The sequence below is a fragment of the Nannospalax galili genome, unplaced genomic scaffold (assembly GCF_000622305.1).
Source record: "Nannospalax galili isolate Female #2095 unplaced genomic scaffold, S.galili_v1.0 scaffold846, whole genome shotgun sequence".
NCBI classification, from domain to species: domain Eukaryota; kingdom Metazoa; phylum Chordata; class Mammalia; order Rodentia; family Spalacidae; genus Nannospalax; species Nannospalax galili.
This window is the reverse complement of record NW_008356458.1, coordinates 4,136,566-4,142,446: the sequence shown is the minus strand read 5'-3', so window position 1 is coordinate 4,142,446 and position 5,881 is coordinate 4,136,566. Positions and strand designations below refer to the sequence as shown.

At 44.9% G+C, this 5,881-nt stretch overlaps 1 pseudogene; it reads right to left on the bottom strand.

The window, feature by feature from the left end:
• Positions 1-856: 856 nt before the first annotated feature.
• LOC103751209 lies at positions 857-2,523 on the bottom strand (annotated as a pseudogene).
• Positions 2,524-5,881: the final 3,358 nt, after the last annotated feature.

The window sequence follows — 5,881 nt, the reverse complement described above, 5'->3', positions numbered from 1 at the left end:
CCTTATCTGAAACATGACCTCTGGCATAGAAACTACCAGGTTTTTTCTATATGATAATCAGGCACTGCCTGATAGTCTGGAAGATAGAAGCCCACTGCCACATGTAAATAAAGCATACTATGAGCACCTATCAACTGAGGCTTTTGCTACTGCCTCCACACTATAAATTCTCTAGTTCTCCCACTAATAAATGGAGCTGTTTCACTGTCTGGAGCTGTATCACTGCTGTTTCACTGTGCCTGCGACCAGTCTCCCCAGAAGGGCTGTCTTCCATCAGCACTCACTGGCCGTCCTGACCCCATTCGCCGCTTCTGCTCTCCCTGCCCTTGTGGGCCGGTGGCCAATGACCCGCGAAGAGAGGGAGAGCCCCCCGCATGGTCTGACCATACAGTAAGTGTAAACAGCAATTATTCAAGTGTCTTAGACATACTGGCAAGAAGCACCCCAGTTTTCAGGTCTGAGAAAGGTGCCATGCCTTTTCTAGCCTCCTATCAGCTCCAGCTTCCATCCAGTAGTTTGTGTGCCCCTGGGGTGGGAGCATTGGGATAATACCTGCCTGCCAGTTCAATCTAGAACTAAGAGTTCTCTGTTCTTGTCTAGGAAGTGTACTGTGGTGAGTGGGAGCCAGAGCTCCTTGCTGGATTTCTGAGGGTTAGTATTCCGTTGGCCCCAACTGTGGAAACACCTCTCATATTTAGTCATTAAGCAATGAAAGCCCAATTTTTGAGCGAGGTATTTTCCAACCTTCCTGCTTCATGGGTTCCAGGGAAGAGTCAGGCTGTGCACCAAAGGGACCGTATAGCTTCAGCTGAAGGTCCATCCCCACAGTGAGGCAGAAACTAATCCTTCCCATACCTCACCCATCCTGCTCTCCCTAGGTTTGCAAGCTTATTCCCAAGATGGAGAAGTGGACAGGAGCCAGTCCTCATGGCCTTTCTTCTTACACCTCCATCTCCTCAGAGGTGGCTCCAACACATGGGCTGATCCCCTTGGGTCTGAGTCCAAAACCACTTTCTTCTTGGGAGTTGGAGCAGTCCACAGCCTCATGGACTGAAGCAGCAGATAGGGCAGAGGCCAGAAATGATAGGATCTCTCTTACTCTGTACTTGAGACTACTGAGGTGTGGTGAAAGCCCATTAGATGATGGTTCATCACAGCTCACAAATAGACATGCCTCCTGATGTAAGAACTTTGGTGAACCAGGCAAAGAACGCTACCGGTGGGCAGACAGGGCCAGAGGCTCCTGCCAGTAAGCCAGAGGCATACTTCCAGGTCCTGGTGCATCCAGGTCAAATACCAGGGAGATAAAAGATTTGCTGGGTAGGTCAAAGAACTTGATCTTGCCACCCTAAAGGTCTTGCCACCCTAGAGGTCAGTAGTAGGGTTCCAAGACACTCACTGTACTTAGGGGCTTACAAGAGAAAATCTCTGAGTGGCTTCGAGACAGCCAGATAGTACATCTTGGATGTGGAGACTTGTGGAGAATCTCATCATCTAGTGAGCTCAGTTGCTTCCCTCCAGGCACTTTCTCCAACAGCCCCTTAGCTATGGGCTACAGTTTCTTGTCCCTCTCCAGTTCTTCTTCCTGTAGGCGGCTCATAATTTCCTCCCGGGGACTTCCCAATCTTTACAAAAGATGGACACAGTTTGGGGTCTATATTACAGCAGTCAAAGGTGAGCTGCAGAAAGTCTAGGGGACAGTCTCCCACCATGTGTTGGAAAGCACCATAGTCTAGCCAGAAATTCTCTGTACTGGGAAGATAGTCTGGGTCAGCTTGGATGCAGGCAATGGTTTCACAGAGGATGAGACCATAAGAGAACACATCTGACTTCTCATTATAAGGCTCATCTCCTCGGGTGCCATCCAAAAGGGTGAGCCCACCACAACCAGCTTCTCTCTCCCTATACTAAAACCAGGAACCTTCTCAGCCAGGCCAAAGTCAGCCACCACTGCAGAGTAGCCATTTTCATGTCTCTCTATCAGGCAGTTCTTTGATCTGAGGTCCCAATGGAAAATGCCTTTGAAGTGAAGATAGCTGAGACCCACTGCTATGTCATAGGCCAGTTTCACTCCCAGAGTCCAGGTCAGATACAGGTTACTTTCTAGCAACTGTTACAGGTTCCCAGAGTTGATGTACTCTATAACTGCTTGCAATTGCCGTTGATGTACCCACATACACATGAACCTGTTGGGATTGAAGAGTCTATTCATGAACTGAGCTTCTTTCAGCATGTTTGCTCAGGCACTGCTCAGTGTGCTCATCCTGAGTCATCACCTGACCGGAGGCTCAGTGTCGCACCTTGAACACTTCAGAGAAGAAGCCAGACCCTATTTTTTCACAGGTGAAATCATCCAAATGTGTCAGTCTGGAAAAGGCATTAATAAGAGCTCGATATAAATATGGCCAAACTTTTCCCACCTGGATCATGTTCCCATCCCCTCCACCACCTCGTACAAATTCTTCAAGACATTCCACATGTATTAGAAAATCCTGCAATTGAGTTCTGCTTGCTCTGATCCATAATCTCAACAGTCACTTCTTCATTTAAGGAACTCCACACATAGTAAGGTTTTGTTCAATTTAACTTCTTTTCCAGTGGACACTAGGGCAGCTCTGCACAGGTGAAGGGCATCCACGTGGGCCAGCAGGTGAGGGAGGCAGCCCAGAGCGATTTTGCTGGGCTGGTGGCGGTGGTGGACTCGGAGCCTACACCAATGGCCCTGGGGTCGGGGCTGCCTCCTTGCTTCCTGGGCAGGCCCAGAGCACAACTACTGCCCAGGAGCCTTAGGAAACTTTTTTGAAGCTCATCAAGAGTAGGAGGTATCCATTCCCATATCTGTGTTCCTTTATTAACCCTGTTATAACTGTTAGAACAACAGAAACAAACAAAAAACATCCCATGCCTAAAATACATTCTCTGACTAGCTGGAGATAGGAGATCATTGAAATAAAAAGTTGGCTGGCCTTTCACAATATAAGATCATACGGTCTAATATTCTGCATGACTGTCCAATAGAAATTAGGGGGATTACTGTTCACAAGCCCTCCTAATCTATCATAGGCTTAATATTCTTACATATGAGAACCAAAAGGGACAGCACAAAATCACCCAGCAAAACATCTCACCAACTGAGCATCCTGACCAGGCCCTCCAGACACCCTCATGAAAGTTCCCGGGGCTCTGAAACCTAATGTTAAAACATGGTAGCTGCTGGGAGAGGAATAGTATGTTTTATTTAAGGGTGTAACTCTGGATAGGTTGACCACACTCTTGGAGATAGACCCCCACACAAGAGTATTTGAGAAACACAAATTGGACTTAATAGGTCTTACAAAAGTAATGGAGGAGATGAAGTGAGGAGGGAAGGAGGTGGAGGAAGATATGAGAGGAGATGGGAGAAGGGTCTGAATAAGACCAAAATACTTTGCATGAGAGACTCCCTAGCACCCCACCACCTTACCTCTCAACTTCCCTGGGTCACAGGGATCCTATCCCATCCTGGATCTGTGCACACGTCATCTCAACAGAGTCAGCCATCTCAGCTCTCAGCCTAGCCGTGGTCTCACAGACTCCCTCTGCCCAGACTTGTGGTTTGGAGCACCATCCATGAAACCTCCCTGTGCCCAGCCATTTGAGCTGTGTTTTCCCCAGATCTACAGACTCCCACCCTAACCTACCAGTCAACCTGCTCACATAGCAGCTCCATCCCAACCTGCCGATCCAGGACCCTGTGCAGGCAATCTTGAAATAGCAACTCAGAAGTTGTACCTCCCTCACTGCTCCAGGGCTCACAATTACTCTGCTTAGCTAGTTAGATCCTTCCCATGCTGTCCTCATCCCTGCGCTGGACTTAGGACCTGTTTTTCTCATCCCGCATAAGAGGTCTGGGAGAGCCTGGTAATTCAGATCCTGCCCACTGAGTCTAGATTCCCCTGTTACCGGACCAACTCCATTCCTGCTCCTCCAGGGCTCACATCTACTCTGCTTAGTTAGACCCTCCTCATGCTGTCCTCATCCAGCCTTGGGCCTCAAGCCCCTCCTGTTCTCACCAGACAGCTCCAGACTGACATGCCAGAACCAAGGCACTGGAACCCCGCCCATAGTCTGAAGTTGGGTCTAGGCTGCTATGCCCTGCTGGGGAATCCTTGACTAGTCAGCCTCAAAGATCCTCTCTTACAAATAAAAAATCAAAAGTGAGAACCTGAAGCACAGATCCACTAACTATTCATACCCAATCAGAAACAACCAAACTGCACCAACAATAAACAAAACCAAACTTCAGCTAAACAGAGGCAGGTTAGAATTTCATAGCAAACACAATCAGCAGAAGAAATCTATATGCCCAGACCACAATGCAAAATCAGAAATAATATGAAATACCAACATAATATGCCCCTAACAATCCCCACCAGTCCTACAGAAGTGTACTACAATGAGAACTACCCAGAGGAACACCAGGATGCAGAATTTAAGAGAAAAATCATAAACATGATCAAAGAATTCAATGGCTTTAAAAAACACACAAACAACGGAAAGAATTTAAAGAAAATAGGAATAAATTCCTGACTGACTCTCAAGAAAAATAAAAATGTACAACTGAATGAAATGACAAAGAAAATTCATAACTTGGAAAGTTCACAAAAGAGATAGAAATATTGAAGAAAACTCAAGCCAAAATGATGATAGAACTGAAAAACTCAATAAGCCAACTTGAAACAACAAAACAAAACAAATCACAAGAAAAATGAACGAAATGGAAAAGAGAATATCAAGACTGGATGACAAAGTTGAAGAACTGGACTACTCAAGGAAAGAATAGGAAAATGTTTATAAACACAGGAATAAAATATGCAGGAAATGTGGGACACCATGAAATGACCAAATCTATGCATCATAGACACAGAGGAGGAAGAATCTCAGATCAATAGCATCATTGATCAGATCTTTAACAGGATTTTAGAAAAAAAAAAAACTTTCCTAAATTAAGGAAAGACACCTATGCAGATACAAGAGGCACACAGAACACCAATTAGGCAGGACCAGAACAGAAACTCCTTATGGTGTATCATAGTAAAAACACTAAACGTACAGAACAAAGAGAGGATAGTGAAAACTTTAAGAGAAAAGCAACAAGTTACATATAAAGGAAAAAAATCAGAATTACAGATGACTTTTCATGCAAAGTATAAAAGCCAGAATATTCCAACTTCTAAATGATGACCATAGATGCCAACCTAGAATACTTTACATAGCAAAACTATCTACTGAGAAATGCCACACAATATATATATTTATAAGTGCATATGTAAGGCTATCTAGCAAAAACACAGTGCTAGGCACAAGAAACCTCCCTTCAAGTTGTTAGTCAGGGTAGACCAAGAGATACCCAAAATTACACAAGCTATTGCCACAGTCTTTGATTACCTCCTAGAACTTGAAGTTTAGGACCCTATTGCTGAAGACAGGCCATACATCAGACACAAGACTTAGAGCAATCAAGCTGGAACTGATTTGAAGCTCTCATAATATCAGAGGATATGATGCAAATTGCTAAGGGAGGAAAAACAGTCAATGGTACAACCCAGCTTTCAATTCTAATAACCACAACAATGACTAGTACAGCAAACTATCGCTATTGGTGCAGTAGTGGCACTTTTATCTTGGGGATAATCAAAAGCTATCAGTGGGAGTGAACTCATGTGTGGTACTATAAACAAGGCTGGAGAGGTCACAGACCCTGGAAAAGAACCTCTATCTGTCATATCCCTAGACAAACATAATTCTTACTGTATTCTAAATATGTGCCCTTATATTACAGACAAGTATACCTCTCAGTCCTTGTCAAAGAAGCTTCTTTTTGCAACAGATGGACTGTTAC